The 13,111-nt window shown below is 40.4% G+C and overlaps 1 protein-coding gene across 3 annotated transcripts in view; it reads right to left on the bottom strand.

The window, feature by feature from the left end:
* nck2a (NCK adaptor protein 2a) overlaps positions 1 to 13,111 on the bottom strand; it is a 103,469-nt gene that overhangs the window by 81,103 nt on the left and 9,255 nt on the right. Inside the window, exon 1 of one of the 3 annotated variants that reach the window (XM_049484857.1) lies at positions 1,811 to 2,314. The exons of the other annotated variants lie outside the window; for them this stretch is intronic. The gene's annotated coding sequence lies outside the window, so the exon portion shown is untranslated. Of the gene's footprint in view, positions 1 to 1,810; positions 2,315 to 13,111 lie in introns of those variants that run through there. 3 annotated transcript variants of the gene reach the window in all.

The raw sequence follows: 13,111 nt of genomic DNA on the forward strand, positions 1-13,111 counted from the left end.
CCAAAAAAATTAACTTTAGTTTCAAGTGATATCAGTCCTTTTTCCACGTTTGTTGTGTTTCTACATGGCTTGTGGCTACAAACTGCAAACGGCACTTCTTATTTCTTTCTTTCCACAATGATTTTCTTCCATGATCAGAACATCGTTACCCAGCATGTTGAATGAGGCTTACCCTATTTAAACCTCAGAAGTGTAGTTTGGTGTGTCCCTGACTGTTGAAGTAAGAGTGAGCACCATGGTGAGATCCAAAGAGCTGCCTGACGCCCTCAGAAAGAAGATTGTGGCTGCTTATGAGTCTGGAAAGGGATTTAAAAAGATCTCCAAAGATTTTAACATCAGTCATTCCACCATCCGGAAAATTGTTTACAAGTGGAGGACATTCAAAACAACTGTGACCATGCCCAGGTCTGGCCGTACAAGCAAGTTCACCCCCAGAGCAGACCGTAAGATGCTAAAAGAAGTCATGAAAAATCCTAAAATTTCATCACAGAACCTACAGCAGGCTTTAGCTACTGTCGATGTGAAAGTGCATGACTCAACTATCAGAAAGAGACTACACAAGTTTAATTTTCATGGGAGGTGTGCAAGGAGGAAACCTTTGCTCTCTAAGAAAAACATTAAGGCCAGACTGAAGTTTGCCAGAGATAATGCAGACAAAGACCAGGACTTCTGGAATAATGTTCTTTGGACAGATGAGTCTAAAGTTGAATTATTTGGACACCAGAAAACAAGACATGTCTGGCGTAAACCAAATACAGCATTTCAAGAAAAGAACCTCATACCAACTGTGAAGCACGGAGGTGGAAGTGTCATGGTTTGGGGATGCTTTGCTGCAGCAGGACCTGGCCAGCTCACCATCATAGAATCCACCATGAATTCTGCTGTGTATCAGAGGGTGCTTGAGGAACATGTGAAACCATCTGTAAACAAATTAAAGCTGAAGCGGAACTGGACCCTGCAACATGACAATGACCCAAAACATAACAGTAAATCCACCAAGGACTGGCTAAAAACTAAGAAGTGGAGAGTCCTGGAATGGCCAAGTCAAAGTCCAGATCTTAATCCAATTGAGATGCTGTGGAGTGATTTAAAACGAGCTGTGCATGCAAGACGCCCCTCAAACATCTCACAGCTGAAAGAATTCTGCATTGAGGAGTGGGGCAAACTTTCTTCAGATCGATGTCAGAGATTGGTGGGTGGCTACAAGAAGCGTCTCACTGAAGTTATTTCAGCCAAAGGAGGCAACACTAGTTATTAGAGGGTGGGGTGTCCTAACTTTTTCCTCTGTTATAATATGCCTTTTTGTTCATAACTTTTGTTTTATGAGTAAAACGATGTTAATTTTGGTTGTTTAGTTGCAATTAAATTACTTTCTTTTCGAGAAATAAATAAAAACAATTTTGGACATTGATGTGTGAACATTTCTCAATAAAGAGCGGACTCTTTAATGGGGTGTCCTAATTTTTTCACATGACTGTATGTGGAGTGCACTACTTATAGTTAAGGAGACAAAATGAGGTAGGAATACATTTGAAAGCCACTGCGGTCTGTGAAAGTTTCACAGCTTCACAGACGCACATATAAGCAGAAAGTAACAGTGGGTATATTCTCATTAGTAAGTTGCTGACAGTCAGCTTCTTCTTTCTGGTAATTGACTGGTACTTAAGCCCGCTCCTGCCCAGCTCTGACTGAGTCACCAAAGCTTAGTCAGCCTACTGGAGCTCTAAAGCTAGGCTTGGATCATCACGGTAAGGTCTAAATGAGCTGACTCCACCATTAGCCACCTCACTGATCATAGTGTGAATCTCACCTGATCACAGCAAGGACCTGACTGCCACCATCTCTGCAGAGGGAAGACTCAATTACACGATGCAGCTCAGAGAAGTGAAACCACAGCAGATGGTCAGAAGGTAAAGTGTGGAGAGAAGCCCTCTGAAGCGAAGGAATGTGACAGCTCTTCTTCTAGCTCGTGAAAAGGTGAGGAGGAGTTTCAGAGGTGGCGTCTCCTTCAAGAACTGCCACAAGGGTGTAATACATGGGTTTCCTTAGAAACTGTCGCCTGGCAACAGTAATCTTGTAATCATAACCTCGCCCATGTTCAAAGGTCATTTTGGAGAGAAAGAAGGCTGCAGTCAGGTAGATTACATCATGTTACAATCCCACTGCGCAAACATAGTTAATTGGTACCTTGACTTCCTCAGGTGCCACCGCCTGTTCTAAAACTCAGCCTTCTAAAACTGTGAAACACAAAAACTACTGAAGACAAACTGCATTACTTCAGAAGCACAGTCACAGTATGATACTGGAGCACTGCTAGCCTTTGTCTTTGAAAGTGCTTCAGAGTGAAAAGCTTGAAAGCTGTTGTCTGACTAGAAAACACTGGAAAGACAATCATAATCAAAGCAGCAGGCTCATGACTACTTATTAGGGGTGGGAATCGTTTACTATCTCACGATTCGATTCGATTCCGATTTTGGGGGCCACGATTCGATTCAAAATCGATTTTTGATTCAAAACGATTTGAATTATAAAAATTTCTGCTTCTGGCTTATGAATCTTATTGAAAAAAAACCCTCCATAATATACACTGATCCTGGAGCAAGTAATGTGTTACAAAAACAATAAAATGTGCAGAAATTTGGGTCCTCAGTGACAGAGGAATCACTGGGATATCACAATGACGTTAATGAACAATAAATAAATAATAAATAACACTGCTTTATTACCAGGCTACTAGCGGTGGTGTGTAGGTGACTCTGCTGGGCTGATGTGACGATAGCAGTGGAGCGCTAAAGTTCAGGAGCAGCTGCTGATTAACTAGTTAATTTTAGGCCGTTGTATTTCTTCAGAAAGGGGGCAGGAGGTGGAGAAATTAATTCATATTGTCCATTCCTTAATTCCTCTGTGATGAGGAGCTGAAATTAGCTCAGATTAGCTTATTGTTATTTTTCCGTTCCGCCTTAAATGCTGCAGCCCGCTGCCACCTGTAGCGTTATTTAAGGTGGAACTGGAAAGTTAGCTAATTAGCTAGCTAACAGTTACTGAAACTAACTACTAGCGATCTTTTTTATGCTTGTTATGAAGCATTCTGCAATAAAACATTGAAACTACACGTTAATCTAATGTAATATAGTGCTTGTTCTGCCATCTTACCGGTGATTCTCAAACACCTACGCTCTGTGTGGGTCTGGAAGATCTCCGTTTGAAGGGACAAGCGCTATCCCCAGGGTTGCCAGGTCCAACAAAAATACCCAGCCCAAAATCAGTCTAAAACCCGCCCCTCAGAATCGATTTTGGGACATTTTAAATCGATTCTGAATCGTAGTAAATGAGAATCAAGATTCTTATGTGAATCGATTTTTTGGCACACCTCTACTACTTATATATATCATATTTTCTCTAAGATTTATATATACAACCAACCCACTAAAGGAAGCCTTTTCTTTGCCAAGGAGACATCAAAAGCCGTAAGTGAGCATGTATTTATCGTTGGTAAAAAAAAAAAAAAGTTACTTCAAACACACTAGCTTTATTTAGGTTGCAAATCTAACAACATGGAGGACAGTTCTGGCTTCGTTTCTACAAAAGTGAAAGGAACAGAAACACACCGTCCCTGCTCTTCAGTTGTTAGATCAGTTTGTACAGGACTTTATCCTGCCCGCCTCCCAGTACATAGCACATATAATTTATCAATGTTTCTAGACCTCTTTTCCAATAGACAATTAAATTTTGTGAATATTTCTCTATTATACTGTTTCTAATATTGCTATTTCTAAAACATCATTGGCTGTTCAAACAGATACCTGCTGATGTATATATTGTATGTCAGAAAAGGATCAAGCAACACTAGACATGCTACTACAGTTGGCTTTATAACTAATTGATTTTATTTATTTTTATTATATTGGGGTTTCCTACTCTGTCATAAATGTGTATATGGGCATCCACAGATATGTGCGTGTGTAATATCGGATATCGGTACCAGCCTAGAATTCCCACATTGCTGCATCCCTTGTAAAAACTGCCACACAAAAAGCAAATTTGAATATTCTGACCCACACAACAATCTGAAGATTTCAGTCTGACTAACCAGAGACTCATTTGACTACCATGTGGCTAACATCTCACTAGAATACAATCCAAATATTAAAATCACAAAGTGTCAGGTCTAAAAGTAGTCATAGTTGTACATGGGCATGTAAAACAGCACCTGGGTATTTTCTGCCCCATCCAATAAGTCATAAAGATACTGTTTGTAGCTACGATAAACAAAAAGGTATAATACTCATTAAATGTATTATGTGGTACATTCAAATACATTTCTCAAATTAGAAAACATACTTTACTTAATGCAGCTTGAACGCAGCTCAGGACTTCAATGTAAAACGTTCTAAATCTTCACTCTCCAGGTCACAGCAAACGCATGCAAAATCAAACAGCCAATTGTACACAGTCGTCTTCGTTCCTTTTATTTAGAACTTGGCCCAGCCAAGCAGAAAACAGGCGCAAAGTCTGCTGATCAAACTAATGAGACGCAAACACTACTGCAAATCCACGCTGAGATAAACAACAACAGTGCACTATTAGCTTTTCCAGCACAGTCTGACAGTAACAGTATGAAAAGCTCTGTATTTCCATCTCTTTTTCCCCCTCTGTCCTCCTCCAATTACTTCACAGTTCTCACTCTATTTGCTGTGTGTGTGTGTATCTGCATCAGTCTTTCTCATCCCATCCCCCATTTTCCACTTTCCCCCAATCTTTCTCTCTTTATCTCAAACTCCCTCTAACTCAATCTCCTCTTCGCTTTCTCTTTGGGTTGACAGCACAAATCAGTGGTCATGACCTTTACCTCTGGGGCTGGTTAGGGCTCTTTTCTTCTTCGCTTGCTTACCCACACAGACACACACACACACACACACACACACACACACACACTCCCTCACACTCCTCAGGCCACCCATGTCCACAAGCCAGACACTTAATCTTTCTCTCCCTGTCTCTTTCTAATACACTGTCATTTCAGCGCTTTCAAACAGACACCGGCTACTTACTGTATGTACTGTGATTCATGCTTGTATGAGCAGTTTAATCAGCAGGGGAGATGGACCAGCAGGGCAAAGCTTTTTCTGCCTGGACTGCTCTTCAAGCTGGTGTTAAATTTCTTGCCCCGCCCCCAGGACCCCCCCCCCCCCCCTCTCCCTTCCCTTTCACCATCTCACGCCAGCCAGTTCAGTTCAACACCGGCCACTTCAGAGTGGAAATTCAAAACCAGCCATGCAGTTAAGAGAGGGTGCAAGGCTGTGATCGACCCTTAATTGCCCCATAACGAGACCTTGGGAGGGTGTTTATGGCTACAGAATGAATTAATGACCCCCCTCTGGTAAAAGTAGGTGGGCAGTAAAAGGCGTGCAACCTTATCTGCTGTCACTAACAACACTCTCCAAGCTTCTCTTGTGTCTTTCTAGCTACCAAAGTACACCTCACTTCATAATGTCCATTTAGGATTTAGGCAAAGTCTGAATGACTGAGAGAGTGAGAGAGAGTAAAGGAGTGACTGGGAGTGAGTGGGATAGCAACTCCCATTTCATAAAGGAGATTAGGCCCACTGCCTAGTGATGGTATAAAACAGGGGCTCTCAACCCAGTCCTCAGAGACCCTCAACTAGACACTTATTTACACTGTTCCAGTTTCCAGCATTTAAACTACAATTCAGCAGTTCCTGACTACTAAATTTAGGTGTTTAAAGACTTTTAAAATTGTTTATCTGAGGATTGACTAAAACTACTCACTAGGACTCCCCCTATCACTAGTAATGCCCCAACACACCAGGAGGGTGAAGACTAACACATGCTTCCTCCGATACATGTGAAGTCAGCCACCGCTCCTTTTCGAGCTGCTGATGCAGCATGTCTGAGCAGCCCGCGCTCACTTGGAGGAAAGCGCAGCGACTCGGTTCCGATACATCAGCTCACAGATGCCCTGTGCTGCAGACATCACCCTTTAGTGATGTGGGGAGAGAGCTCCATCTACCCACCCGGAGGGAGCAGGGCCAATTGTGCTCCCTCTGAGTGCCGGCAGCTTGATGGCAAGGCTGCATGAGCGGGGGTTCGAACCTGCGACCTCCCACTCATAGTGGCAGCGCTTTAGACCGCTGGACCACTTGGCGGCCAGCGCAAGTTAATCACGGCACCAAGTTTGACCCCAACTGTCAATGGTGATCCCAACTGTCAATATGCGCCGCCAACGCGCACATTATTTTCCTGCTGAATGACAGGAAAACTCCAGGTTCTTCTGGAGATGAGTACCAATTCCAGCTGGGTGGTAGAGAAGGACGCATTGGCAGGTAGAGCTCAGGTGGTCCTGATCGTGGCAGACTGTGCGGTGCTGCAGGTGAAACCCCACCTGCTGCTCATGGATTATCCAAATCAAAAGGTAGGTGTAAACAGACACATTTAATCCAGATTAAAGTCCAGATTGCTTAAACCACTTAAGGTAATTTGACACATTTCAACATACACATATATCTTACCATGTGATTTTTGACAAGCAAACCCCCTTCCAGAAAGCTTACATCCTAACACTCATTACCATGATGGCAAATACAAGTGACTAAGGGTGTATACATTTGGTCCACATTGTTCTGATTTGTTGTACATTCTGTTCTTATCATCACCTAGGCCTGTCACAATAAGAATTTTTTGTGAACAATGTATTGTCCCAGAAATTATTGCGATACACGATCATTTTTGTAATTGTAAGACTATTAAACGCCACTGACATAATTACAACACAATAGCATAAAAAAGCAATTATATACTTTATAAAAAGACAGCAAACATTTTATTAGTAATTTATTATAATTAGTTAGGGAATTATATACTTATTTCTTCACCTACTTTAGTCCACACTGTGTGTATGGAGTCACAGTTGTTGAAGCATGACTGGCTTAAATACTGTTCACTGTTATATATGTGAACAAACATACAAATAAACACAATAGACGGTTTCACGATTATCAAAAATTACTGAGGTCATGTTCATTTATTGTGCGATAAATCAATACTGCAATTATTGTGACAGGCCTATCATCACCTATATTAGTTGTTTTCATATATTCCACACTGTTTTTTTTAGGAAGATGTGAATCAGACATCAGCATGTAGTTATTTTAGTGAGTTGCCTTTAAAGGTTTTGTGGCGAATTTTGCCTTCATACCGCAATATGACTTCCTTTGAGTGCATGCAAATCATGCACCAGAATGATTGTATCAGGTTGCTCTGAGATTCCTTTTATTTCTTTTTATAGAAATATATGAAATATTTAAAAGAATACATCTACAGTGACATTATACAGGAAACACAGTTGTAATCTGTTATACCTATATTGCTGCATTAGGTGCATACACAAGAAAGGGAGACATATTTTGGCACAACACTGGTTCTTTTCTTCTTCTATTGTTTTTGACAAATGACGATAATTCCTATAATTAATTTGATTTGAAAGCCCAAACCTCCATGTGACAGCATGTTTTTTTTTCTGAAATATATGCCATATGTATCAGAGGTATCAGAATTATATGTTTATAAGGATTATCTGTATCAAAATGTAGGGGTAAACAGACACATTTAATCCAAAATAAAATGTGATTGTTTAATCCACTGAAGGAGGTGATCTGACATTTTATTGTACATGTTCTTCTTAGTAGATGATATTCAACAACCAGATCCCCACCCCACCCCACTTGCATCATAAGACACATGACCATAACACACATCACCATGATGACTAATACAAAAGGAAAGGATGACTGGGTGCACATAACACAACATAAAATGACATCACCTTGCAAAACAGTGTTTTTACTGTAGTTTTCTTATAGATTATGTTATAAAATAAATTGATTTGTAGCCTAAATCACACAGATTTGATTACCAAATATATTATTTTAACACCTTAAATCAAGAATCTGCATTTGATATAGATAAGGGGCATGAAATGAGTAGGTATAAACAGGATTCATGAAGAAGATTCAAGCAGAGTTGGATAAAGTGAGCGGTAGACCTGGAAGGCTGTAAGAGAGACTCAGAGGACAGAGAGAATAGGAAAATTCAAAAGAGAGAGAGAGAGAGAGAGAGAGAGAGAGAGAGAGAGAGAGAGAGAGAAAAAATGCTCTGGAAGCTGGCTTATTCTGATTAATGTGAAGAAGATACCGGGCTGCCAGCAGGTAGTGGGTGGCAGCCAAAACAGACAGAGATGCTTCATGTTACCATAGGAGTTCAAGACAGAGAATACAAAAGAGAGAGGTTCAGCGAAGGGACAAATTCCCAGTTAAATCCCCCCGAGTAATCGCTCACAAGAATTCCATTAATTAGCCAGTAATAGTGACAAACGTGCAGATTAGCTCCCTTGTGTAGAAAAACAACCTCAGACTGCTTTTTCCCCAAACCACTGGAGCGCCACGGCCACCACAGGGTAAAAGAGAACAGGGCTATAATCTATAAACACATTTTCTCATGGCATTATTATACATTAGGACACTTGCTTCGCTTTACTAATGAAAACACTGTCAATATTGTCTTTAGTACAGCTGACTGCTAATGCTACAGAATGCACACCCACTGAGCACTTTATAAGGAAGACCTACACCCATCCAATAGTCATTTAAGGACTGGGCAGTTGTGTAACAGCAGTGCAATGCCTAGAATCAGGCATATACAGGACAGCAGGTTTAGGTTATGCTAAAATCAATCAGGACTGTTGGTGCCAGAAGGGCATCACCACATTTTTAGGACTTTCTTGGAACTCCTGGGTTTGGGTTTTAATTAGGGGTGGGCGATATGGCCCTAAAATAATATCACGATATTTCATGGTATTTTTGCGATAAAGATATTCTTGGCGATATGACAAAACATTCAATTAAAACATAAATACACTACAGATTTGTAACAGAAGCCAATGATCCAGAATGTCATGATACGAATATTACATTCCAAATATCTCTATAAATACAGAACTGAAGTAAAATGAATGCTACTGGACAGATATATTCTGTCTCTAGTAAATATATAATGGGAAATACGAACAGTGGGATTTTCCATTTTGCTAAAAACAGCAAAAAAGAAGTTCCATGATGTGATAATTAGGGGTGGGTGATATTGCACGATATTTCAGGATATAATATCGTTTACGATATTCAAAAAAGTTGCCGATATTATCGCATACGATACGATATGGCACACCCCTAGTTTTAATTTTGTGAGCCAAGTACAGAAAGCTGAGGCTGCATTCAGCACAGGCTAACTAGAACTGGACAGTTATATCCTGGTCTAATGAATTTGGTCTCTTCATGCGTCTCGAGTATAAATCTAAAACAGACACAAAATTTATCTCATAAACCACTTTAGGAGGTGGTCTAAGACCAATTTGAGACACCTGTTATAGCAGTGTGAACACACCAGTCTCTTCAAGACATAAGATAATCACAGAGGGCATTATCACAAGGGCATGTCATGCACAAGGTCATTCAAAATGGTGAACTGTGAAGTAGCAATCATCTTTAGAATAGCACAGGAAAAGGCTGAACAGATCAACAAACGGTTGCCAGGTAAAAGACTGATTTGCATATTTCATCCCACACAGCAATCAGTTTGCAAGCTAACTAACTGAAGACGAATTTGATTAGTAGGTGTGAATGCAAGTTGTTACAAGGATTCAGGATTCAATTCAGAATGAACACCTCCCAGTAAAACTGAAACACCAGTAATAACTGCCACGCAATGAGTAAATTTGCAGATTTTGTCCCACAAAGCAATTCAATTCAGTCCGACCAACTGGAGACGCATTTAAACATAGTATGTGCCATAAATCTTGTAAACAGTATAAAAAAAAAAAAACATGGTTTTAAACCTCTTCATGTAGCTTGCATCAGCTACCGGAGCTCTGAGAGAGCACAATTGGCCTTGCTCTCACTGGGTGGGTAGATGGTGCTCTCACATCACTCTAAAAGGTGATGTAGCTCAGAACAAGGTATCTGTGAGCTGATGTATCAGAACCGAGTCACTGCGCTTTTCTCTGAGTGCGCTGTGAAAATAGGCGGTGGCTGACTTCAAATGTATCGGAGGAGGCATGTGTTAGTCTTAACCCTCCTGGTGTTGCGGCATCACTACTGATAGGGGGATGCCTAATAAGTGGGTTGGGTAAATTGGGGAGAAAATGTCAAAAATGAAAACATATACAGTGAAATATTAAAAATATTTTTTCAAGTAAATAAATTTAAAGTTTAGATTGGCATGTACCTGACCAACCAATAGGGTTTCTTCCCTCATTTACTTAACAAACAATGACCGAGCAGTCAAAATTAACAAAGAAGCTACACATCAGTGTAGTGGGGCAGTGGTGGCTCAGCACTGGGCCATTAACAACAAGGTTGTGGGTTTGTCACCCGGGTTTGTCGGGCTGCCACTGTTGGGTCCTTAACCCTCACTGCCCTCCGAACACCATATTATTGGCTTCCCCATTGCTTTTACAAATGTGTTCTCACAAAATCACTGTATGTGTATACATGTTTTCACTCGTCTCATCTCGTCTTGTCTGCCGGTAACACAGCCTGTACATAAGGTTCTCATTTTAAAATAAATCATATTTAAATCCATTATCTTAGCACATGTAGGCTTACAGAATTCACAGACAACCTCAACAGCAATGCGAGATTTCTGCTGATCTGGTGAAACAGCAAAGCTCTGGGAGTAATGATCCCTGATAGCTTTAACAGAAACCCACTTTCATCCACACAAGCACAAATCCAACAGCAGAGGGACAATTCCTCTTGCACGCAAGAACAAGACAGGCAGTGCTGTGCAAGTCTTCTTTCTTACAGCAAGCCGTTCAGCTCCACACAGCCCGTATCACCGAGTCAGCTTCACTGCTAATGGCTGCTCAAGGCTGCAAATGATTAGGGTAAAAATAACAATACTCTGACCTCTGACCACCATCATCTGCTTGAATTATTAGACAGGGCTGTTCGTCCCCTGGGCCCGAAAGGGGCCTCTCCTCTCTTCAGAAGACTCTTATTTTGGGAAAGATTACAATTTAACACGGGCAGGCGGGTCACAAAGAAGCAATTTCCCGCTCCAAGCCACAAAATCTGTTTTGCAACGTGACGTTTCAAATACAGTCTGCTCTCTCCCGCTGCGACATCCCCACCATGTGAAATTACAAATCAGAGGCGATGACATTCAGTTGATTCGGTTTCTTATAATCATAAACAACCACAGTGAAAAGTGGGATTTAGACAGTATTTACATACTACACACATTTTTAAACTCAAACATCTTGTTGAAATCCATCCATTAATGTAAAATGAGCACCCTTAACTTGCTAACATATGATAAATCACAACACTTACAAAAATCCTGAACCGCAAACTATCTGGGGCTAGGCTGCCTTCTTGCAAGACATGGCCAAGTCCATAAACACTGTAATTACACCCTTTTATAGAGACGTTAAAAGTATATTTAAGCTGGTGTTCTGAGACAGACAGCCATGGAGAGTTCTGAGTAAGCTAGCTGGGAGAGACACACAAAACACTTGCCTTGCAGAATTCAAGGCCTGACGCGAGTACCCACGGGCACACACTATAATTTTATACAAATCATGTCTGAAACACACCAATTCAACATTTTTTAAAACGTAGCTAGAACATTTCTTGGCATTAGCTGCATGTATCTGTCCAAGACACTGATCTTATCTTACAATCTAATCCACTTTGTAGAGTCTCCCACGACCACAGTAACCACAACCAAAGCAGGAAATGTGGGCCAAGACACGAATGCTGTAAAAGCCTGAGCTGATGCTGATACTGATTCAATTATTCTAGCTACTTTTTTCATTATTTAAAGCCGGTAAATGTGGCCCAAATCATATTTAGTCACAAAATATTTCTTTATATCCAATATTTGTCTGAATATTTCATGCTTTAAAACATGTGCAAAAGATCAGTGCTTCAAATGAGAATACAGTTTCATGTTCACCAGCAACACAGGAGTTCCATCAGGTAGTTCCAGTTGTTTTTTTTTTCTTTTTAAACTTTTTATTTTCCTTTTGCTTTCCTTTAAAGCAATATGTGAAAGCATTCACATATTGTGGACTGTGTTTGGCCATTTCATTAGAATCACTCAGCGGTTGAGGTATGTGCTTTCTAAATTTGTTTAAAAAAAGATATTATCTATCCCCCCAGTGAAACCCTCTCTCAATGCTGCTGTCTGTTATTTATTCTACTCACAGTCTTTCTTTCTCCTTGATATAAAAGCTGTATGCATTCTGATTCTGATCTGGTTGTTCAGACACAAATCAAACGTGTATCGGGTTTAGTAGCAATGGGAGATGTCAAATTTGGGTCATTTTTACCTGCTGTGTGAACGTAGCCTTAAAGAGGATGTAATTTCTAATTAATTCTGGAAATATGACCTGTGAACTGATGAATTTAAAATATAACCTTTTCTCTTTAGAGTATGCTTGGAGAAAAAGGATGCAGAACAACTCACCCAATGTTAAGCCCAGGGATGGATCGATTGCAGCCAGTGCAACAGGGAGCATTTTACTGATTGAGGGGAAAAATGGATTAGACCAAAAATGGAAAGAGAATAGATTGTACCACAGTATAAAGATCCTTAACACACTTTAAAACCAACAATGGAGTACTTTAAGAGGAGCAAGGTGGCCTATTTACATGGTTCTCACAATCAGCTAGCCTAAACACCACTAAAAATCTGTTGATAGATTCCAGAAGAGCAGAATATGCAAGAAGGTTTAATATTGTACCGGAAATAGAAAACTGTGTGAGAGTAAAATGGGTGAAAAGCCAAGCTGGATAAACAAAGTGATTATAATTTGTGATACTTGCTTATTAAAGCAAACTCCTTTAATGGATTTTGGGTGTATTAAAACATGATTAAAAGTACTTACCTTTGTAGAATATAACACCTCCGCTTTCTGAGATCCAGTATTTTGTGCACTTTGCCCAAATATGCTTTTAGAATGAGTGAGACGGGGCATAGTTTGCTTTTTCCACCGTTATCCAGGCTTAAAGTAGCTCCACTTTACTGGTAGAATC

This window comes from Astyanax mexicanus, chromosome 11 (genome assembly GCF_023375975.1).
Source record: "Astyanax mexicanus isolate ESR-SI-001 chromosome 11, AstMex3_surface, whole genome shotgun sequence".
Taxonomy (NCBI): domain Eukaryota; kingdom Metazoa; phylum Chordata; class Actinopteri; order Characiformes; family Acestrorhamphidae; genus Astyanax; species Astyanax mexicanus.